The sequence below is a fragment of the Periophthalmus magnuspinnatus genome, chromosome 8 (assembly GCF_009829125.3).
Source record: "Periophthalmus magnuspinnatus isolate fPerMag1 chromosome 8, fPerMag1.2.pri, whole genome shotgun sequence".
Taxonomy (NCBI): Eukaryota; Metazoa; Chordata; class Actinopteri; order Gobiiformes; family Gobiidae; genus Periophthalmus; species Periophthalmus magnuspinnatus.
Window position 1 is genome coordinate 29,446,225 of NC_047133.1, and position 24,659 is coordinate 29,470,883.

At 40.2% G+C, this 24,659-nt stretch overlaps 1 protein-coding gene across 1 annotated transcript in view; it reads left to right on the forward strand.

The window, feature by feature from the left end:
• The first annotated feature begins 9,217 nt into the window (after positions 1-9,217).
• prr36b (proline rich 36b) overlaps positions 9,218-24,659 on the forward strand; it is a 34,746-nt gene continuing 19,304 nt past the window's right edge. The window contains exon 1 of the mRNA XM_033970862.2: positions 9,218-9,425. The gene's annotated coding sequence lies outside the window, so the exon portion shown is untranslated. The remainder of the gene's footprint in view (positions 9,426-24,659) is intronic.

The following is a 24,659-nucleotide window of genomic DNA, read 5'->3' on the forward strand; positions in this document are numbered from 1 at the left end:
AATATAGTGTCCCAATATGTGGATAAGGCAGGGCAGGTCAAAAACATGTGAGTGAGATTGGCTGGGCCTAGATTGCATTTTACACAGTTAGGATTGGTGCCATTGGGGCAAGCCTACTCTTAGACCAGTGTACTCTATGGACCACCTGACACTGAATGATACAATGCTGTGCACAGATTGAAGAGGAATGAATACACTTGAGAATGGACCTCCACTGTTCATCATCGATCTCCACCTCGAGCTCCTCAGACCAGGCCATACGAAGATGATCAGATGTGACATCGAAAGAGGAAAATAACAAGCTATATATTTTGGAGATTGCACCTTTCAGAGAGGGCCTGATTTCCATGATAGTATTGAGGATGGTAGCATCAGGAATACTAGGAGAGCAAGGAAAGTGTCTTCCAATAAAGTTTCGGGCTTGTAGAAACCTAAAGAAGTGGGTATTGGGCAGATTAAAGTTTGAGGATAGTTGGGTAAATGAAGCCAAAACCCCCTCCACATAAAAATCCTTTACAGAAGCCAATCCACAGCTCCTCCATATATCAAAAGTGCTATCCGTAAGTGACGGAGGAAACAGAGGATTAGAAGAGAAAGGGGACAGATGAGGGATTCCCTGAAATCCAAAATGTTCTTTAACCTGAGTCCAAATTTTAAGACAGTTCTTGACTATAATATTATTAGAATAAGTTGTAGGTGACGATTTAAGAGGAAGGCACAAGAGGGAGAACAACGAAGCAGAATTACATGAAGTCTCCTCCATTGGCAACCAGACTGGCATGTCATCGTTATTACAGCACCAAAATAACACTGACCGGATATTAACAGCCCAGTAATAGAATAAAAAGTTGGGTAAGGAAAGGCCTCCATCCTCCCTGCCTTTTTGCAATGCAATCTTCCGTATTCTGGGAGGTTTTTTGTTCCATAGAAATTGTGCAATAGAGCTATCAAGTGATTGGAAAAAACGTTTAGGAATAAACACTGGTATGCACTGAAAAAGATAAAGAAATTTAGGTAGTATATTCATTTTGATGCAACTAATTCTACCTGCAAGAGAGAGGCAGCATGGACCAACGATGCAAGTCCTGAGCTAATTGGTCAAGCAGTGGATTAAAGTTGGTCTTAAAGAGATCCGAAAATTCCCTGGTTACGTAAATACCCAAATACCTGATACTCTGTAGAGATACTTTAAAAGGCAAGCTGGCAAGAGGGTATGTAATGGCAGCTGGATTGACAGGGAGGAGTTCGCTTTTATTAAGGTTTAATTTATAACCTGAAATCTCCCCAAATTCCTTTAGTAGAGTCAGAACTGTGGGCATAGAGTTATCTGGGTTTGAAACAAAAAGCAACAGGTCGTCAGCATATAAAGCTACTTTATGGACCAAACCACCCCTCATGATGCCATGCATAGAACTGGATCTGATGGCAGCTGCAAGCGGCTCTATAGCTATTGCAAACAAGAGAGGAGACAGGGGGCAACCCTGACGGGTTCTGCGGCCCAAAGAGAAATATTCAGAAAAATTATTGTTGGTGCGAACACGTGCCATGGGAGAGGCATATAATAATTTGATCCAGGATATGAACTTGTCGCTGAAACCAAAGCGTTTCAAGGTGTAAAATAAATAAGGCCATTCTACCCTGTCGAAAGCCTTTTCGGCGTCCATGGAGATAACTATTTCAGGGGTGTCGGATGTCGATGGGGAGTATAAGATGTCCATTAAGCGCCTAACATTGTGATATGAATGTCTGGTCTTAATAAACCCTGTCTGGTCACGACTGATTATTGTAGGCATTATTGACTCCACACGTTTAGCCAACATTTTTGCTAGAACTTTAATGTCTGCACATAACAATGAGATAGGATGGTAGTTACTGCAAAAACAAGAGTCTTTATCTTTCTTTAAAATAAAGGAGATAGTGGCTTGCCGTAGAGTAACTGGGAGGACACCAGAATCTGCAGATTCCTGTAACATGTTGAGCATCAGGGGGGACAGCTTATCAATGAAAACCTTGTAAAATTCTGATGGAAAACCATCAGGACCAGGAGTTTTCCCACTCTGCATATACATTACCGCATTCTTAAGTTCATGAGCAGTGAAGGGCGCATCCAATTCAGCTGCTGTATCTGGCTCAACTGTAGGTATAGAAAGGTGTGCAAAAAATGTTTCATAAGAGTTGTCAGACGGTGGACATTCCATTGTGTATAGAGAGGAATAAAAGTCCTTAAATTGATCATTAATGGCCTGAGGGTTAATTGTAAGTACATCAGAGACATAGATTTCAGTAATATGCTGAGCTGCTGAAGACTGTCGGATCTGATGGGAAAGTATTTTGTTAGGCTTATCACCAAACTCATAGTAGTCATTTCGAGTCTTGGTTAATGTCTGCACAGCCTTATCAGTGGCCATAGAATCAAATTCAGCCTTTTTAATGAGTAACTCTTTGGTGAGTTCAGCATTTGGGGATTCTGCACACTTAGTTTGCAATTCAGATATAGCTGTGCAGAGAGCATGTGTCTTTTGAGAGGCAACCTTACTTCGGTGGGCTGTAAAAGATATTATCTCACCTCGCAAAAAAGCCTTACATGCTTCCCAAATTGTGGCTGCAGAAACATCTGGTGTGACATTTGTTGACGCAAAGAGGTCTATACGCTCATTAATCATTTTAACAAATTCCTTGTCATTGAGCAATAGTGGGTTCAGTCGCCAAGGAGAGCGAAACAGGGAGTTGCCAGGTAAAGAGATGTCCAGAGTAACAGGTGCATGGTCCGATATCACTATTGGGGTGTACTCACAGGATTTCACTGTAGAAAGCAGGCTATTGTCCACCAGGAAAAAGTCTATTCGTGAGAATGTGCCATGCACCGGGGAAAAAAAGGAGTACCGTTGGGAATTTGGGTTGAGATATCGCCAAACATCCGAAATTCTGTACTGCTGCATAATTAATTGTATTACTTTGGAAGATTTAGACACGGGATATGGTTTACTTGAAGAACGGTCCAGCTCTGAATTGTGACAACAGTTAAAATCGCCTCCAACGATAAGTTGGCTGTTTTTCAAGTCAGGAAGTGAAAAAAACATTTTCTTAAAAAAGTCCTCACAGTCATAATTTGGTCCATATACATTTACTAGAGCAAGGTTGTTTCCACAAATTTTGCCTAAAATTATAACGTAGCGTCCATTGGGATCTGATATCACCTCAGTCACTGAAAAGATAGCAACACCCCGTGCTTTACTGTTGAAGTATAATGGTATAATTGCCCCACCCACCCAAACCGGAGCTTAAGGTGATCTGCCATTTTCAAATGTGTTTCTTGCAAAAAAGCAATTTTTGTGTTTAACTGTTTTAAGTGGTTAATTACTTTCTTTCTTTTTACTGGAGAGTTCAACCCCACATTCCAACTAACCAGTCTTAGTGCACCGCTTGGTGCCGAAGAGATGTTCACAGTAATAATTTTAAGTGAATTCCGTCTGTGTTATTATTGGCCTAGAGAATGTCGTGATGTCATCTGCAACTCTTGCCTGGGATCCAAAACACACAAACTTCTGGGTTTGCCAGGCATCTGAAAGCCAGGAACTTGCCCTTAATTTCCTTCCACTAGAGGGAGTGCTCTTTCCAAAGCCACCAAACTGACCACCAATCACTGGAGATCAATAGCAGTGTGTCAGGACAGAAAGTCCTGAATCTGCACTTAAAGAAGAAAAGAGGAGTGAGACACTACAGCCCAAGGAGGGGCTTGTAAAAAAACAACAACAAACAAACAAAAAAACAAAAAGCAAAACCCAAAACAAAATGCTTGTTCAGAATTTGACCTTCACATCTTAGCTCATTATTACTGACCTCACTCCCTGTTCAAGGTGACTTCTGTTCCCTCCAGCAGGATGAGGATTGTAACTAAAGCTACAAATGCACCAGAATGAAAGAGCATATAGTATAAGGAAGATACATTAGGGCTGTCCACACTACTCTTAACGCTACAGAGTGGTATGGCTGTCCAATACCATTAGCATAAACATACATTATTTAGCAAAGAATGCTAGAGAGACAAGAAGCACTCAGGAAGGAACTGACAGGAACAAGCCCTGCAGCTTTGTCTGTTTTGGAGAAAAATCATAAGCCTGTTTATTTCAACTTCCAAAATTTGATCTTTGAAAAAGTTGATGTTCACACAAGGTATAATTAAATTCAGTGCAAAATCACAGAGACACATTTTACCACAAGGCAAAAAATTAAACTAAATAATGATGTAGGGTCAGCATTTATAACAGCCATATATTAAAGTGAACATTTGCTTAAGTATGTGCAACAAATGATTTACGGAGGTGAGAATCAAGGCTATTGTAACCCAGTTGAAATCAATTTGAGGTTTTTAGATGTACTTGATTCCCCATCCAAAACAACAATAATCCACCTTACATTTTTAGCTATTTCTACATTTAAGTTGTTTGATTAGTTTGACTATTTTCAGCCCATGTAAAAAAAACAGAAAAAACAAAACTCTATCTGTATTGTCAGCAGCCATTGATTAGGTGTTGCCGGTAGTGTAGACCAACCAGCTTCCAGATAACAAAACAAAAAAAGCATTGTTTCAGTTCACAGATCAGTTTATAAAATTCTAATACAGCTTGTTTGTGACCAGTCACATGTCATCCGTGTTATCCCTTATATGGGCAGTATATGACCATTTTTCTGGATGCAGGTTTCCAATGTGTCCTTGCTCACATATTGCCTGTCAGTGAGTGGAGCAGCATGTTAATGATATGGTGTGCTGGCATGCTGTTCTCTGCAGGGACTGTTTGTAGACTCAGTGTTACAGGCTAAGGGCTAACCTATACATGTGCACAGTCTAACAGTACACTTGTAACACGACGATGGTTGTACTCCGTCAGGTGATGTGGGTACTAATGAAGGTGAAGTCTCTGGTGCTGGATAAGGGTCCCTTTTCAAAGATGGCGGCAGGTGTCTGGAGCACAGGGTGTGTCTGTCTCTGTGCCAGCTGCTCTTATGTGAGGCTTGGACAGCATTTGGCAGCAAGTTGTTACAGCAGTGATTTATCAGGAAGAGCCCTGCATCATGCTGGCATCCTTGAAAAAAATAGCAAAGGATAAGTTGTTCTTATAATTTCATAACATAACATATTTAGAGGTATTATGCATTTCTCAGTTTTTCTAAATGATGTTATGTTGAAGGAGCATTATCTTCCTGGATTACCCCTAATGATGTCACAAGGACCAGGTATCTTCAATTCTGCACAGAAACAGACCTTAAACTTAAAACGGTAAATTTAGCATGATACAGGAGGACTTTTTTGTCTATCAACGCAAGCCTATTGCTGGTTTTCAAATTCTAGAATGTGATGATGTGATGGCTGTGATGGCTCTGCCAGTTTTTCCTTCTGATTACATTGTACTTTCTATTGAAATATCTAAAAGGTAAATGCACAATGTTGAATCAGATTATTAATAACTGCATTTTAACAATTTTAGCTGCCCCCATCTGTATTCAATATTATTGGCCTACAGAATGTTGTGATGAAGACTCACTTTTTACCAAACAGGCTATTACCTCTTATCTGTTCTAGACTAAGAGAGGAAAAAATAATTAAATAACCAACACGGAACATCCCAACGGGGTACACACCGCTGCCTTTTCCTGTCTCCAGCCCAGCATGAAAAAAACAAAACAAAAAACAAAACACCTTCCTCTCTTTGTTGGAACTGAACGGTGCCAATATGTCCAGCAGGCATCACACCCCCGAAGTCTCCTCCCACTTCTCCCTGCTCTAATCTCGGGCCTTCCACCTGCAAGCTGCCAATATAATCACATTAATGCCTTTGTACAGGCCAGTCATTTATTCCTGCGGATTAAGAGTGTAAACATCCTAATTAAGCATGCACATGTTGACTTGACCTTCAATTATGTTTATACTGCACAAACCAATGGAGGTAAATAAGAATAAGAAAATCAGATATAATGTCTAGATAATAAAAATTAAAAAAATTAAAAGGCTGCAAAAAGAACTAGTTATAATTCAAAAACACGCTGTGTAATGTCTCAAATGAGAGAATAAAATAATATTTCTGCACATTTTTTGTATAATTTTTTGTACAATACTTTATCAACTGTCAATACATTTGCAGCCATGTTTCAGCGCATTTCTGATGGATTACCATAATATCACAAATAAATATCAATGTATTTGCATTTTTCAATATCGCCCATCCCAATATGGTTGTTCTGTATGTGTCTGCACAGCCTGGGTTCAAACCAGCACTACAGTGCCAAATCAGACATCTCTGTGAGCACTCCACAATAGAAGGTCATCTAGAAACACAGCCATGCACAAAAGCCTGGCTCATGGAGACAGGGCAGGCGGCCGCTGGGAGATGAACAGCACTGCACTAGACAGACAGAACTACAGACAGACCGGCGGCATGCCCACCCAGACTGAACAGTACACACTCAAACAAAAGCCCCGAAACAATGCCCCTCTATGTCTGATTCAACCAGGAGAAAGCACGCATTTGAGTTTGTTCACTGAATGCCATTTTGAGCAGCACCTTGACTAAGTCAGACTTTGTTGATCCACAATGGCATGACATCAATAGCTTACAGAGATGTACTATATAACATTGTTACACAGCAAAAAATGAAGTTTAAATCTGTCAACTCGACAAATTGTTATAAGAGTGTAGACGTTTTGCTGCTCATCCAAGCCACTTCTTCAGTTCTGGTCAGATTGCTGGTGGCCACTGCCTTATATCTATCTGAAGAGAGGGGCATTACTACATTACTTACGAGCTATAAACAAAGTAATGTAGTCTACTCCATTCAGTGTAATGAAGACTGCAGTGAGCGTTACGTTGGAGAAACTAAACAGCTACTCCATAAAAGGATGTACCAACACCGGTGCGGTGTGAAAGTTCCTCTGGGCCCCAGTCCGCTGTGCATCTCCATCTCAAAGCCACTATCCACTCCTCTGAAGATAGTGAAGTTCAGACCTTAGCCAGAGAAAATAAATGGTTTGAGAGGGGAGTTAAAAAGCTATTTTTGTTAGCAAAGAGAATCCTTCCTTAAACAGGAATAGGGGCCTGAGACATAATCTCTTCCCCATCTATAACTCCATCCTCAAATCTAGAACAATGAGAACAATAACAGGGTCATTAAGGGCTGTATAGGGTAGTTTCAGATGAAATTGGAGACAACAGATGTTTACAGTTTCAGTGTTGTAATGCAGTGGCCAGCAATCTGACCAGAACTGAAGAAGCGGCTTGGATGAGCAGCAAAACGTCTTCACTCTTATAACTTTGTCCAGTTGACAGATTTAAACTTCATCTTGTGCTATGGATCAGACTTGGACGACTGAGGGATTACACAGACAACATTATTATAATTAATTACAAACACTAGTATGAAGATAAACTAGAATCAAGGCTATGATTGTACTTTTTTTTAAAACTTTTTTTTACTCTCGAATATATGGTCAAATATATTAATTACATAATGAAATACATAAAAAGCTAAAAAAGAAAAGACTTTCACATAATAATGAAGTAATATAATTGTCAAATAATATAAGGCCTTTTAATAGTAAGTCAAGTGGATACAAGCCTGTAGGTGTTTATAATAAACTCTGACAATAGAACAAATGAAACAATGGCACTCTATGTAAAACACACACACAACTGTTGTAAGGGGGGAGCCATTTTAGGGATTACCTCACTCCCAGCCCCTCCTTTCAGCTTCAGTTTTTGCTCTTTTCATTCCTGCTGCCTCAGATTGAACTCCGCAGCAGGTGCATGTGTCAAGCTGCCTCCACTCCTGCATACAAAAAAGTGACTTTGAGACAAAGAAAACACATTTGAAAGCCACTAGAATGATTTGAGTTACATCACCATCATGAAAACACTATTAAAGATCTATTTCCATGTAACTGCAACAGGTCTGTAACATGTTAACAAACTATACATTCTTGTGGATGCAATAGCAACAGTGAACAATAAAGGACACTTGATGCATGGAGCAAGTGTGTGTGTGTGTTCATGTGCAGTGGGGCATGAAGAAAAGAAGAAAAAAGAGGTTTGAAGAGGAGTGAAAGGGGTGGGGGGCCTAGAGGGAGGGCGACAGACAACTGAGAGGGACCAAGCAACAGTATAGGGTGACTTGCAAGAGATGACATCATCCTTAATTTGAATAATCCCTGAGCCTGGGACCCGATTGGTTGTGCTCACACAAACCAGAGTTCTCCTGCTATTGCTACTGAGTTCTTTCAATTCCAGCATGGCGCGTTGTAGTGCTCAATGGTGCATTTAAGGAACCTTGGTGGTTTCTGAGACAATTAGATCAGGAGAATTTGAAGATATGAAATAAATAAATAAATAAATAAATAATAAAATTATGTGAAATATACTACAACTACTACTACTAATAATAATAATGTAAAAAGTCAGTTGTATGCATATGCATACAGGTGATATTTGAGATGGCTGTAACCTGGTCTACTGTCACCACCACTACAATATTAGGTAAGTAGTACTGTATTGTGGATGTGGATAATGCAGAAAATATATCACTTAACTCAATTCTATCCCATTCTGAATATATACCTTAGATATTCAGAACAGAATGACCAGAATCAGCCATTCCCAAAAGTCTGCTGTGCTGCAGTTCCTCTATCAATTCAATTCAATTCATTTATTTTTGTAACGCCCAAAATCACAACAACAGTTGTCTCAAAGGGCAAGACAACTGTTGTGATCACACAGGGCCCCTTCAATAATATTTTTACACAACATATAAAATAATATGTAATGTTTTCTCTTTAGATAATATCTTAAAAACAATACATACATGTGATATTAATACTGATATAAAGAAATATAATAAAATATCTTATATAAAGTTGATTTAAAACTCTTGCTTGTTGTGTAGACAACTGCAATGCTTCTGGACCCTATAGATTTTTGCTGAAACTATGGTTGTATATTGTATGTTAATTTAGTTGAACCTATTATAGAATTGTTTGATATCTACTAGGCCTACATGATGATAGTTTATAATGGTAAGATGCTAGCACATTTCCGCTGCTCCTGAAGGCGGCAGCAGCCCTTTCCTCCTCCTCCTCCTCGTCCTCCTCTCCTCCTCCGCTCCTGTGTTCCTCGGGTCCAGTCCATCCCTCCTCCTCCTCTCCTCTCGCCGGTCCACAGCGTGTGATTCTCCTTCATTCTTCTTCAGGAGCTGCTGCATCACTCTCAGGACGGACAAGTTTCGTGTCTGACGGCTCGGCTCTGTCTGTCTTGTCTCGGGTTCACCGAGATCCCATCTTCACTTTCAGCTAATTGTGTTTTGATCCAAGCCGGGGTGAAGTGGCTAACACTGGGCGTAGCTGGAGGATTTTTGCTAGCTCTTCTTCGCTGCACTTACTGGTAAGACACAAGCTTTAGCCCAAGCTAACATGCTAATGCCACTTTGTGTAGTTAATTACCGTTAATAACTTGTGCGTAAAATTTAAATCGTGTCTCGTAAATGATCGATGTTAGATTTGCTGGTAGGTTAATACGGTTATAAATACACTTACCAATGCACTCATACACTGATCTAATCTATGAATATCGTGCTTTTGTGTTTATTACACCATGTTATAATACACCATGTTCTAAGGAGCCTAATGACAGCCTAGTTTTCTCGCATCGCCGCGCTGAGTTCTGTTTCTTGCAGATGGGCTGAAGGGGCGGTGGCGCTTGTACGTTTCCTTTAAATGCTCTGTAAACCTCCTAACCCACGCTTCCACTCTGTTAATGTTGAATATGATTCCCTGACTGAAATATCTCGCGTTATTCTGCTGTTTTAACATGTTTTTTTAAATTCAAAATCCTGTTGTCTGGCTCTGTCTGACCCTCATTCGATGATGCCCATTGTTCTATTATAGGCTGAGAAATGCCTCATTTGCCTCAAGGGGACCGACCGGTATTTAGAGCTAATATTTGGGCTTATGCCCTTTATATTCAGACAGCATTCCATGTGCCATCTTTATGTGCAGTTTCCAATAGAATTTTAGGAAATGTAGCTTCAGTATTTCTCCTAGATTCAGCCTGGTATATAATCACATGTGATTAATGTCACCCTCCAAAAGTGATTGTGGAGTTTTGTGGAGTGAGGGCAAAAGCAGTGGGGGCCTTTCTCCTCCTTCTCCTTTCTGTTGAGTAGAGCAACAAGACAGATTACACTCCCCTTTGTAGAACAATGGGAGGGAAACACACTGCCAGCTTCCAAAGGCTGGCCAAGAGTAACTACAAGTATGCAACCCTTGAAAATCTCTATCCCTGAGCTCTTAACAATTTTCTCACTCCCCTGACCTACAGCAAACAGAGGTATAATTGACTGTGGCTTTGTGGCTGTAGTGGGCAAGTATTGGTCAATAAGCTGTGGTGATGGACCATGAGATATTGATGTCACCCTGACTAAGTGGCATCCCAGGGTGACCGATATGAGCTTGTCTCAGGCTCCCACACACTTCTCTTGGAGGAGCTTCACGCCTGTGGAGTCAGAGGTGGGCACAGACAGGGGCAGCTGCCCCCTGCATAGAGATGAGAGAAGGGCTGACTCACTGCTGGATGAGGGAGCCAAATGTAGGACAGACAGCATGGCCTAATGCAATCATATGAAATTAAATTTAGCCAACATCAAACTCTGTTTATTAAGTTATTTAAGGATTTATTGGTTTGGAGCATGTGGATCACTGCTAGAGGCATTTGTGAGTGTAGGTGATTTGTCCCAAACTAAGCATAAATAGACACAGCAGATTATTGTAATCATGGGAAAGATGAATGTCTTCAGTTTGGTACAACCTAATTTGTTCAACAATAGATGATGCGGGGTTAAATCACCTTGAGGAGCAGGTGTTACAGATGACGTTACAAAAGTAAAGCCATTCTTATTTCTAATTCTTTGTTGTTTTTTCTCTGATGTTCCTCCAAAAAGAGCCACACACATTGTCTTATGCAGTTGTTTTGTCTTTTGGTGCAATTTATGTTCAACATTTAGGCACAGTATGTAACTTTCACAGTATGTAACTGGGGGTGGCACATCACCTTTATGATTCCATGGAAATAGAAAGTTAAAAAATATACTTTGTACCATCTGTTATTTATGGAGATAGATAAACTTTATGCCATACCGTGAAAGACTATAGCCAAAGGAGCAACATTTCCTTGCCTTCCCCAGGCCAAATAAGAGTCAGGTTTGTGAAGATACAAAACTTGCTTTTATTTTAGGCTTTTTTTTTTTTTTTTTTTTTTTTTTAATTAAACCTTACATACTGTGGCTTAAACAGTTCAGAATCTTCTAGTGTAATTCATTTATTGGCATCTCCAAGTCAGTTCTTGTTTCCCATGAATGGTCAATAATCTTGTAGTTGCTGCGATTTTAATATTAATGGTGTATTTTGCCGACAGCTGGCCTCTCGATCCACTCCTTGTGAGATGTGATTGTTGTCAATAGAATTGTGTGTCAGCCTGCCTGTAGGCTGCGGGTGGCTTTTCAGGGTGGGTGCATGACTCATTTAAATGGCTCTTTTCTCAACATCTCCAAAGTGACAAGGGCAGGCCTGTGTCTCTGGTCCTAGGGGTTCTCTCTCCATGAAACCCGTGTCCCCACCCCCTTTTTAGTGCCATCAGAAACAATTTTGACTAATACCTAAGAAAAATATCCAGAATATATTTTATTCAGGTATTTTATTTGTGAGTAAATACTAAGCACATTTTAAAGAAAGTTGTTGCGGTCTTGCATTTTGAACAAATTGATCTTACTGGCAATAAATAACAGTTGCAAAGCATTAGTTTTAGTAATTGTAAACTAGTAGTAATACCAGTCACAAGAGAAGAAAAAGCACACTAGCCATGGTGGTGAAGTACTAGAAGAAGTAGCAGTAGTATTTCATATACCTCACAATTTGTATTTCATCATTTCATGAAATGTAATTCATAATATGTGTATTTAGGAGCATACCATGAGCATGCTGTTGTTATATTGGATGTTTAGCTTAACTTCCCTGTCTGTTTGGGAATGATTATTTTTGAGCACAGACGCTGCAATGAATCATCCCAACAGGGCACCAGTACAGGATAGATAAAGTCCTGTCTATGTCCGGGGCAGATAGGAGAGACACTGGTGGTGCCACAGTTGTCTACACACAGTTGGCCACAAGGTTCAGAGTCTGTATGCCAGCAGCTGCAGTAATTTGCCCGTTAGAATTCCACCAGTGGGAGGAAAGATGGTGGATATAGTTCTCTTTTACTAGGCCTCGAGTCAGACCTTAAACATCACAAAGTGTTAGTTGTGCTGGTAGGTTGATTAGCAATAATTCCTGTTTTGCTTTGGTTAGTTATAAAGCTCGACTCAACAAAGGGAAGTGGAACCTTTTTCATTTCTCTTCATCAAAGCACCAATCCATGTTGAGTCCAATTTTTCCACTCTGAATGAAGTCATTTGTTTTCAACCTTATGAGTCGATCAAAGGTTTATTTTCAAATTATAGACAAAAAATATACATTTCTCGTTTATTTCTTATTACATTAACAAAATAGAGTCCATTGTGCACTTTTAGTGATCACTGGATGCACAGATAACAGATGCACAGATGACAGACCCTTGGCTCTCTCTATCAGAGTACATGTTGTTTTATGGAGGTACTGGTCTCTTGAGGAGGCTTTGTTTGAATTGTGTGTTTTATTTATTCTAAAGCTCCAGTCACATATTTAGAGTAACTGTTTACCTGGAAATGAGTCAAACAGCACAGAACATTCGATCATTTCATCAAAGATCATAAATTCTGATGCTAAACCCTGCTTTGAATAATTTTGGGCACATGGACCAATACATGAGCAATACATGAGGAGAGCATCAGCAAAGACACCAGCCAAACACCAGCTCCTGGTAGACCGAACAGTCGCCCGAGACTGCAGAACCCATAAGACCAACCTGTGCACTGCCTGGATTGATTACAAGAAAGCCTACGACTCAATGCCACACACATGGATCACTGAATGTCTGGAGCTGTAGAATATCAACAGGACTCTAAGAGCCTTCATTGCAAACTTGATGAGGTTGTAGAAAACCACCCTTCAGGCCAATGGCAAGCGACTTGCACAAGTGACCATCAAATGTGGCATATACCAAGGAGATGCACTGTCCCCACTGCTGTTCTGCATAAGTCTGAACCCCCTCAACCAAATCATCAACAACACTGGCTATGGATACCGTCTCAGGAATAGGGCCATCAGTCACTTCCTCTACATCAGGGGTGTCAAACACATTTTCACAAAGGGCCACATGAGCAAAATGGCTGCCCTCAAAGGGCCAGATGTAAAATAGATGTAATTACTTTTTTAACTTGTTAATTAACTGTTTCTGTATTTATTACTTATTCATGTTTCAAATATTGCATATTCATTTGCATAGATGTAAAAAAATATGGCTGTGTAATGACATATCTCTTAATAAAATTACATTTTAAGACCATCATACCTTTTAATTTGCCATGTTGAGGGCCACATAAAATGATGTCGAGGGCCACATTTGGCCCCCGGGCCTTGAGTTTGACACATGTGCGATGACATCAAGCTGTACGCTAAAAATGAGCAAGACAACGACTCACTGATCCACAAGATGCTGGCAGGGAAAGCATACATGGAGCGGCATAACCAAGTGGTGGGCATAGTCTACAGAAACGTCTGTGCAGAGTACGGACTGGAAACCCCGAGGTCAAGGTGGGAAACACCTCCAAAGGTAGTGGAGAATGATCAAGCCAAGATTGAGCCAGATACAGACTGACAGAATGGTGAACGAACCAGACATTGTGGTGTTCGATAAACAACAGAGCAAATGGTTGTGGTGGACATTGCTGTACCAAGTGATGGGAAAATCAGGAAAAAGGAACATGAGAAACTAGAGAAATACCAGGGGCTCAAAGAAGAGCTGGAGAAGGCGTAGAAGGTGAATGTATCAGTGGTGCCCGTGGTCATTGCAGCTCTCGAGGCAGGGACCCCCAAACTGGAGGAGTGGCTAGGAAAAACATCAGACATCTCAGTCCAGAAAAGTGCAGTACTAGGAATAGTAAAGATACTGGGTAGAACCCTCAAGCATCTGGTAAAGGTCCCGAGCATGGAAAAAGAGGGGATGAAACCACCTGCGGAGGAGGAGATTTTTTTTATATTTATATAATTTGTTGAACTCTGTGACTTCGAGTGTTCTTAATGTTCTGAACACCATTGCCCCGATGAAGGTTAAAATGGTTAAAGTTAAGCAGAAAGCGCCATGGAGGAATGATGACTCGGTCAGGGCACAGAAAAGGGAGTGCCGGAGGGTCGAGCGGGAATGGCGCAAGTCAAAGCTCCAAGTTTTATGAGATTTACAGAGAAAAGATGCACATGTACAACCACAGTTTATGTAGAACAAGGCAAAGGTATTTTTCTGACATTATTTGAAGTTGCAGTAACAACTCTCATGTCCTGCTGGCAACAGTAAACAGATTAACTAACTCCCCAGCACCACTGCCGTTAGAACTAATTTCCACATCTAAGTGCAATGGGTTTGCAGTATTCTTTGATTACAAGGTTCAGGGCATTAAAAATGCCATCAATTTCACAACGCAAATAACAACCCAGCACCCACCTAGACACTTAGAACTGACTCATTTTGCACCTGTAACTGACAAAACTGTCCAAGAGATTGTCACCAGTCTGAGTTCATTTACACGCTGCCTTGATGTGTTACCCACAAAATTTCTAAAGTCTGTGCTTAACAGTTTGGTGTCACCACTGGCTTGCAAAGTTAACATGTCATTTCAATCTGGAACATTCCCAAGCGCTTTGAAAACTGCGGTTATCAAGCCTCTCCTAAAGAAGAGCAGTCTTGATGCCACGATATTGAACAATTACCGACCAATCTCAAATCTGCCGTTTCTAGGCGAAGTCCTTGAAAACGTTGCTTACCAACAGCTTATTAACTTTCTCCAAATGAACAACTCCTTTGATGTTTTCCAGTCAGGTTTTAGACCCCACCACAGCACTGAGACTGCTCCTATCAAGGTGACAAATGACATCCGCTTGAACACTGATGCAGGCAAAGTCTCAGTCTTGATCCTGTTAGATATGAGTGCTGCTTTTGACACTGTGGATCATGGGATCCTCTTAGAGAGACTAGAGGACTGGGTGGGCATCTGTGGTATGGCACTAAACTGGTTCAAGTCCTATTTAGAAAACAGGGAGTACTTTGTTGAAATTGGAAAACGTGTCTCAGATAAAATGTTCCTGACCTGTGGGGTGCCCCAGGAGTCAATCCTGGGACCCCATTGTTCAATCTCTACATGCTGCCGTTAGGCCAGTTAATACGCAGCAATAATGTGTCATAACACAACTTTGCAGATGACACTCAGATCCATGTCTCACTGGCAGCAGGTGAATATGGACCAGTGGATTCACTTTGCCACTGCATCCAACAGATCAGTGTGTATCCACACACTGATCTGTTGGATGCAACTACTTTCTCCAGCTAAACTCAGACAAGACTGAATCCACATCTTTGGTCCACAGTCACCTCCAGTCTCTCTCTCTAAAACCTTCAAATCAGGCTAGAAATCTAGGGGTAATAATGAACTCAGACTTGAACTTTAACAGCCACATCAAATCAGTAACATCTGCAGCTTTTTACCACGTAAAAATATTTCAAAAATCAAAGGTATACTGTCAGCCAGACTTAGAGAGACTTATCCATGAATCTGTCACCAGTAGGTTAGACTACTGTAACGGCCTGCTCTCTGGTCTCTCCAAACGAGCCTTAACACAGCTGCAGTACATTCAGAACGCTGCTGCTCGGGTCCTGACTAGAACCAGGAAGTACGAGCACATAAGTCCTGTGCTCAGGTCTCTACACTGGCTTCCTGCAGCTCAGAGAATAGACTTTAAATCAGCTCTGCTTGTGTATAAGTCTCTCCATGGCCTAGCACCAAAGTACATCTCCAAAATGTTAGTGCCATATGAACCATCTCGCTCTTTGAGGACTTCAGGGACCGGCCTCCTGCTGGTGCTCAGAGTCAGGACTAAACATGGGTAATTGGCGTTTCAGTTTTATGCAGCTAAAAACTGGAACAGTCTTCCTGAAGATGTGAGACAGGCCTCTTCTTTGACATGTTTAAACCCAGGCTCAAGACAGTTCTGTTTAGATGTGCATATGACTGAAAGGTTTTTATTCTGCACTCTTCTGTTTTGGTGTTAATTTTATGATGATTGTTTGTGGTTGTTTATGTTTTGATTTGTGTGATTTTAATGTCCTCCTTATTCTGTAAAGCACTTTGAATTACTTTGTGTACAAATTGTGCTGTACAAATAAACTTGCCTTGCCTTGCCTACAACCTCAATTCCAATGAAGTTGGGACGCTGTGTACAACTTTAAAAAAAAATACAGAATACAATGATTTGCAAATCTTTTTCAGCCTATATTGAACTGAATAAACTATAAAGACATGCTATTTAATGTTCAAACTGATACTTTATTGTTTTTATGCAAATATTCACTCATTTTCAATTTGATGCCCGCAACATGATCCAATAAAGCTGGGACAGGGGCAACGAAAGAATGGGAAAGTTGAGGAATGCTTAAAATACACCTGTTTGGAACATTCCACAGGTGAACAGGTTCTTTGGAAACAGGTGAGTGTCATGATTGGGTATAAAAGGAGCCCAAAGGGGTCAGTCATTCACAAGCAAGGATGGGGCAAAGTTCACCACTTTGTGAACAACTGTGTGAGCAAATAGTCCAACAGTCTAAGAACAACGTTTCTCAACATACAATTGCAAGGAATTTGGGGATTTCATCATCTACGGTCCATAATATTAGCAAAAGATTCAGAGAATCTGGAGAAATCTCTGCACATAAGTGGCAAGGCCAAAAACCAACATTGAATGCCCGTGACCTTTGATCCCTCAGGCGGTATTGTATTAAATAACAGACATGAATCTGTAAAGGATATTACCACATGGGCTCAGGAACACTTCAGGAAACCATTGTCAGTTAACATAGTTTGTCACTCTTGCGCTTCTCCAAGTGCAAGTTAAAACTGTTCCATGCAAAGCGAAAGCCATATATCAACAACACCCAGAAACGCTACTGGCTTTTCTGGGCCTGAGCTTACCTGGGATGGATTGACACAAAATGGAAAAGTGTGCTGTGGTCTGTGGTCCACATTTTAAATTGTTTTTGGAAATCATGGACGTCGTGTCCTGGGGGCCAAAGAGGAAAAGGACCATCTGGATTATTATCTGCGCAAAGTTCAAAAGCCAGCATCTTTGCTGGTATGGGGGTGTGTTAGTGTCCATGGCATGGTTAACTTGCACCATTAATGCTGAAAAGTACATACAGGTTTTGGAGCAACATATGCTTTCATGCAAGCAACGTCTTTTTCAGGGACATTCCTACTTATTTCAGCAAGACAATGCCAAGCCACATTCTGCACGTGTTACAATGGTGTGGCTTCGTGGAAAAAGAGTGAGGGTACTAGACTGAACTGGCTGCAGGCCAGACCTGTCCCCCGGATCCAGGACTGCTGAGCAACTGAAGTTGTTCATTCAGCAAGAATGGGAAAGTCCTCAGTTCCCAAATAAGCTTATTGATTGTTGTTAAAAGGAAAGGTGATTTAACACAGTATTAAACATGCCCCTGTCCCAGCTTTATTGGAATTTGTTGCAGACATCAAATTAAGTGAATATTTGCATAAAAACAATAATGTTTATCAGCTTGAACATTAAATATCATGTGTTTGTAGTTTATTCAGTTCAATATAGGTTGAAAAGGATTTGCAAATCATTGTATTATGTTTTTGTTTTTTTACACAGCATCCCTACTTGGATTGGAATTGGGGTTGTATTTATATGTGTGTGTGTGTGTGTGGGGGGGGGGGGGGGGGGGTTGAATATATATGTATATAAATTAAAAAAAAAATTCAAACATAATAATAAAATAAAAATATTTGACCAAATAGTGTTTGTTAAGTACAGTGATGGAAATTAATAGTTACAGGACATTTTGAGGGTCAAAAATGCACTAAACCAAAGCCTATTGGCCAAAATTTCAAAAAATGAAAATAATTTGGTGTCAGTGTGACCCTCTTTGATCAAAAAAATCTTCTCTTGCTCTTCTCTATACTTGGATCAGTCTTTGTTGCCCATTATGCACACATACTTGGGCAAGCACATTTTAATTTAATCACCCTGGATGTAGTGTCCCTGTCCAGATGCTGTGGCACCAGCCTGTCCCTGCTTCTCTCTCTGCTCCATTTTGTGTCATTGATCCAAGCCGCCAGCTGGTTCAGGGCCACCATAGAAGACCCTCTTCAACAGCAGGCGGCCCAGCGCGAAGATGGTCCAGACAGCAGCACATCTGCGAGCTACAAATGAGAGCTAGTTTCTCCACGATTCCTCTTTTTGAACCCCAATGACTTTCTTAAAGCTGAGTTGACTACCATCTCACAGCTAACACGCTCTTGCCTCGAAACAAAAAAGCCTTTTTAGTCTGGGTTTTCAATTGAATGCTTTATAATTAGTCACAAAGTGCTACTTTTATAATATACCAAGAATATATTTTTGTACTCCTGCTTTAGAGGTACAGAATGTACCTGCCACTTTCTTGTCTCTTTTTATTTTTTGCCTGGATTATTCAACAGTATTACATGAAATATATCTATCTTGCTTTTATTCAGTCACAGGTGTTTTTATTGCCCCAAAAAATATTTGGAAACACGAATTCTTACTAGAGCTGCAACTAACAACTATTTTAATAGTCGACTAGTCATGATAAGTTATATGAGCAGGGTCACCTCTCCATAGATTTGATCTCTATTTTGACCTTGTTGACCTCAGCTGCTTGTTTCCATGGAAATATAATGCCATATATGAAACATTACAGGCAAAGCAACAACATTTCCACGGAGACAAAGAGGTGGTGGGCTATCCATGGTGTAGCCTTAGGTGTATTTGGATTGTTGGATAGCAACAACAGAACAGATAATTTAGGGTCATTCAATACCATAAATATTATTTTATAGCTATATTGGAAAAAAATTAGGGCTGGGCACGTCAATGCATTTTTTCGAGTTAAATTACTGGTAATCGCAGTTCATTATTTTGTTGCGTGTTAACGCAGGTCGCGTGCATCAGTCATAAACCTGGATCAAAGAACCCCGCTCGCCTTTTTCTTTCTCTCCAAAAAGAGCCAGTGATCACAAAGAAAGTCTGCAAACTGAGAGTGACGCTAAATACATGATTAAATATGCACACAGAGGATTAGCGATCTATCAGCGGCAATGCGCAGAGTTTCATATTTACTTTGAAAACTACGGATATATTACAATTCCACATGTTTAGTAACCGGTGAGCTGGTTTGAACTAGGACTGTACCAGAACTGAACCAGGACTAAACGAGGACTAAATAGAAGGACTGACCTTTACCAGACCTGAATCAGGACTAAGACTCTAGAACAGTGGTTCTTAACCTGGGTTCGATCGAACCCTAGGGGTTCGGTGAGTCAGTCCCAGGGGTTCGGCGGAGGTCAAGACACGCACCAGACTCATATGATTCGCGGACTGCGAGCGTCTCCAGACGCTAGCCGTGTCCTAATTCGACAAATGCACCCTTTGCTGTGCCTATCTAACACTGCTCCCTCTAAACTGCGCGCGTGCTCAATTGCGCACTGCTGACACGGTCTCCGCGCACAGAAAATCTGTGCTGCGCACAAAAAAATCGAACCGGAATTGAAAATAAAATAAACACACAACAATTCATTCTGCGCTATTTTTCAATGTGAGTCAGTGAGTGTGACCGGCGACGTGCTGCTCCAGCCAATTATGTGATTCACATACGTATTTGCGCAGCTTATCACCGTCAGCCGCTACCAGAGTTTTAGCCGATGTGGCCGACGTGTAGTGAAAACTCGCTGAAGATTCTAAGTGTTTAACCCCTTAATGTTCCGACGGCCCGCCCTCGGGCAAAGATCCGCGCGTAAAATTACGCACGCGTAATTGCGTTTTACGCACTGTTTTGCAGCAGTTTTGCGTTTTAAACATGACGAAACGGACAAAACAAAGGAAGTACGCGACCGAGGACACTGTGGATGTTTGTACAAGTTAAACAAGAGGCATCTCGGACCTGGAGGGGTTCGTGGAACCGAGTGAAGATCTCATGATGGACTGAGGAGCAGAGGACCTTATGATTTGATGGACTGGATGCTGTTCCTGATCGGTAAGCGTGGTTTATTCTGCTATTGACTTAATTGTGGGTCAAATGTGTATTATGTGTAATCATTAGCATTAGCTAATGCGAATCTGCAGTAATAGAGCAGCTGGGTGAGCAGATACAGATTCCTCTCAGTGTGTATTGGTCATTGAATACTGTCACTTCGAACGGCATAAAAACATACAACGACATAAAAACGAAGAAAAGGAACAGACTTTGCTGTGAAAATGACATGAGAGTGGCCAAGGTGAAGCCATGCATTTCTGAACTGGTCTCTCAAAGGCAACAGCAGAAGTCACACTGATTTGCAGTAAATATTCATTATTGTAGCCTGATGGAAATTAGGTGATGGGTGTGTGTTAAAATGTTAAAAATAATAAAAAGCATAAATACAGTAAGTTCATTATTGGAATACATAATACAATACAAAATTAAAATAATTTCAGTGTGGTAGAATTTAAAAAAGTCATGTCTTTGTTAAAAGGTATGTATGTAATTTGTTGTGAGTTTATGCATTGTATTGGTTTTATTCTTTGAACACAGTGATGTTAATACACGGTTTATTTTGTGCACCAGTAAAACATACATATGTATTGAATTTGAAAAAAATTATATTTTATTTTTCAATAAAGAAGCAGAAGCAGCAGGCTACACAGGATAACTACAGGAAAAAAAAAAAAAAGTTTAATCTTCGAAAGGTTAAATAGCATTCCAATCCTATATTTGAATTAGAAAAATAATAAAATAGGCTAATACCTTTTGATATTATTTAGATTTTTATTTGGACATTTTAAAATATCTTAGTTCCAGATACAGAAATAATTATATCCAAGTCAAACCACCACAACACTGGGTGAATACTACAGTATATTTAAGTGTAAAAGGTACAATAAACATCTATTTAGGAAGAACCCTTACTAGTATATAGTTTTTTGACCTTTGTGCACAACATGCGATGAATCACGATGAATCGCAATTCAAGCTTGTGATTAACCCTATAGTGTCGGATGCTATCATCTCCAATAGAGCGCGGTTGCGGACTTTCTATTACCGTAACTCTGCAACCAATTGTGTTATCATGTAAATTCAAATGGCATCTCAAAGCAGAGGCATGGAGCTCTTTAAATATTTTACTGTCATTACGGTAATCTTCTTACATTGTCCCTCGAAGATGATGACCCGCAGGATTTTCCCTGTCAGTTATTCGATGCTTCAAAGGAGAAACACAGATGGATATGTAAAATAGAGGTAGTTGTGTGAAAAAATCCTTTAACATGATTTTACCTTTTGGTTTGGGCTCTATGGGCTCTAACTTTTTTGGGTAATTATTTAAGCCTTTTTGTCAAACTGCATTTTCCTGCCTGGCCTGTCCCCCTCCCTTCATCCCCTCACATAAAGCTCTGTCCCCAGCTCTGTTGTCTCTCAGGAGACGGGCTAACAGCATCAAAGGGCTGCTTGCTAATGCACTTCCTCTGTCTGTCCCACTGCCCATCTGTGGAGCACTCCTGACTCCACACTCTCTCTGATGGATCAATATCCCCACAGCAGATTTGTGGGATGGCCTGCTGGGAGGGGCCAGGTCCACTGCTACAGTAGCCTTCAGTCTCACTGAACTACCGGTACATAGATCATGATCCTTGCTCGGCTACAACATAGACCATGATCCTGCTCGCCTACAACATAAAGAAATGTCTGACTGATTTCTTGAAAGAATGATTGGGATGGAAAAGTGTATTGAAAAGATAACTACTAATTTGAACTAATTTAAAGGAAAATTATTTCTGGGCAGATAAGTAAAAAAAATTGTATGCCATTTGTGAGTAGTTTTTGACAAAGACTGACTGTGGGGAAAGATGCCTAGAGATGAGAGACATAAATTGTATTAGAAACCATAAGAATGGTTCCTCCAATAAACACTAGTTGTGATGCAGCTGTGTTGTGTCGTTGTGCTACATTGGTGGACCCTGAGGTAGACAGCATAAGTTTATCTGTCCAGGGCTAACAAGCTCTGTCATGTGCTAATCTGCCCATTCCCAGGGGGAAAGTTTTCTGAGAAGAGATGCACCGTGGGAAGGCCACACTCTTTACTACACATGTGTGGAGCAATGAGTGTCTGTTTATACCACCAAAAATACGTGGTGGTATACCAGCTCAAATTACAATAAAATAAATGCACCTTCATTCTAAAACTATGTGTAATTTATAAAAGATATTTATCTGGCAAAATGACATTTCTCTCAGCTCAGTAGTTCAGTGATTCACTCACTGATTCTGCAGAAATCTACAATGTTTTTCTGTCCCTTCTGATATATCTTTCCTTTCTTCTTTCCTCTTAAGCAGCCATATTTGTTTTACCAATGGGCTATGTGTGTCAGTGATTGGTTAATCCACCTGTCAATCATGCTCATCTGAAAACGGGGAGATTCACTGGTGACCAAACTCACATCTTGTAAAGTATAAATATTCCCAATATAGTATAAATAATAATAATAATAATAAAAAAGTATAAATAAGATCCCAGACAAAGAAGATATTATTGTGCAGAAACATACCATACCATATTATGGCAAAGTGAAAGTATACCAGTGTTGTTTTTACAGTATGATACATTACTATACCATTGTACTGCATATTAGTCATGCTCATTGTGGCCAGGTGTCCCCTTGTTCTTATGCAGCAAAGTCAACATAAGGAAATCCCAGTCTGAGCTCCTTCTCTGTGAGAGGCCTTTGTCCCCATATACTCACCGAGAATCACAATCACTACTGATCCATTGAAAATCTATGGATTGGAGTGACTTCAGTCTGGACAGTTAAGCTGTTTATCACCACTCAGCAGGTTTGATATCAGTTGTCGTTTACCACGTATAATGATGACTGGTGTGAACAAAAGTGTGGCTGATTTAGGGAAATGTCTCAGGACCAAAATTGATTGGTTCTAGAGACAGATTGTACTGACCATAAGTCAAATTACAAAATACCTTTTCTTCTTTATTATTAAACTCAGTATTTACAAAAAATATATAATCTGAAAAAGAAAAAAGATTATTTAATATGTTGTAAAACCTGCAAGGTTAATGCTTTCTGAGTCTGTTATTACAGACTTTATTTATCATCAAATTTAAGGAAAAAAGTGTCATAATTTTTACATAAACGGGCAGCCCAAACATAATAACTTTTAATGTTACAGATCTTACCGTATGTCTTATTTCCTGATAGTCTCTTCTCTCCCAGTATCCTCCCAGGTACTCTCTCCTGAGCCCTTCCACAGCCCTCAGGGAGTAGTGCTGAGCAGCAGGCTTTGCTTGGAGTTTATTTGTGCACAGCGTAGAGAGGGTGTGCTCTGATTAGCAGAGAGCAGCTCCAGGCAGCAGCCCTGGAGATGTCCCATTGGACCTTAAACAGGGACCAAAAGTTCATCGCTGTACATGGCATCTCACAGAAAGGGTCAGAATTTCTGTAGCAATGTATTTTCAGGCATTGATTGGTCTGATCATTAATCAGTCAACCAAAGCAAAAACAACATGAACACTGATCACCCACATAGGTAATTGATGGGCAGCTAGAGCAACATTATTATTTTAAATTGCCAGCAGGAACCCATTGATTTGATTGAGTTAGATTTTGCTGAAATTTATATCATGAAAAGCCTGTGTTTAAAAGAAAAAGAAGTTCATGTGTCCACTCATCGGCCAATTAAACATTCAGATGATTGGCCATAAAAATCCTGATTGGAGCACCTCTAATATTAAGAGGTGTTGTACCAGATTTTTAATGTCTTAGAAATGTGAAAAGCAGGTTGCTGGTTCAGTGATATCAAATTCCTCTGTGTATGAGGCTATTGGGGCCACAGCTTCATCACAACAATAATAAACAACTCAAGGCTAATGAGTAGATTCTGACCTGCACAGTGCCAACAGCCTGACACCTTGCTTTTCACCCAACATAATTGTAACACACCTGCTGACAAAATTCACTGTGTGAGAAACAACATGTTGTTCAAGTTTCATCAACAAAATACACACTTTTATTGTGACATGTTTACACAAAAATATCAAATTTCATGCTTTTGCTGATACAAGATTGGCTGCAAACTACAACTATATGATCATGGCTCAATTGTAATTTGATTAATTGCACAGCCCTATTAATTGTTTAAATAAGTTCTTAGTTGTCATAGTAGAGCCTCTGTTGCTTTTTGGTAAAGTTGAAACCTTCTTAATGGGAACTTTATCTTCCAGCATTATGAATAAAGAAAAGGGAGTAAGTTTATTACACAAAGTTGACTTTTGTTTGCACTTTTTATACATTTTTACAAACAGTTTCAGTCAACTCCTACCACTTGTGAAGATAAAAGCAGCCTAATTACAGGGTAAGA